Source organism: Penaeus monodon, chromosome 20, assembly GCF_015228065.2.
Source record: "Penaeus monodon isolate SGIC_2016 chromosome 20, NSTDA_Pmon_1, whole genome shotgun sequence".
Lineage (NCBI taxonomy): Eukaryota > Metazoa > Arthropoda > Malacostraca > Decapoda > Penaeidae > Penaeus > Penaeus monodon.
In genome coordinates this window covers 31,587,647-31,588,098 of record NC_051405.1, presented here as the reverse complement: position 1 = coordinate 31,588,098, position 452 = coordinate 31,587,647, and the positions used below count along the sequence as shown (strand labels likewise).

The window sequence follows — 452 nt, the reverse complement described above, 5'->3', positions numbered from 1 at the left end:
CGCATATTCATTAAAAAAAACATATAACCGTATATAGATATATAATTATTAATATGAGTGTTGTTGTTAACGAGCGCGTCTTTTCATACAGTTGTGTACCCTAATTGTTCGCGTGTGGAGGGGGCTAAGGTTAGCTTCACTTTATGGGATGATGGCGCGTAAAATACGTGTGTTTGTGTTAAAACTCTTAGCGAAATAAAGTTTCCGTGAACGCTTTGTTTAAAGTGGGGGCGGGATACAGTTTATTCGAAAACATAATGATCATGCGGAACACATAAACACGATCATAGAAATATTGCCTCCAGAGCGGGAATTGATAGATATGCGAGTAATTTATGAAGTAAAATGTTCTACTTTTTCCCGTTGCAGATTTCAGTTCATTTATGCAACCATTAGTATCTAGCAGATATTAAGTATAGAAATCATGAAATGTTCATCACTGGAAAACAAAC

The 452-nt window shown here is 35.6% G+C and overlaps 1 protein-coding gene across 1 annotated transcript in view; it reads left to right on the top strand.

Annotated features, from left to right (window-relative positions):
* LOC119585772 (tyrosine-protein phosphatase Lar-like) overlaps positions 1-452 on the top strand; it is a gene marked incomplete at its 5' end in the record, with an annotated part of 244,437 nt that overhangs the window by 64,463 nt on the left and 179,522 nt on the right.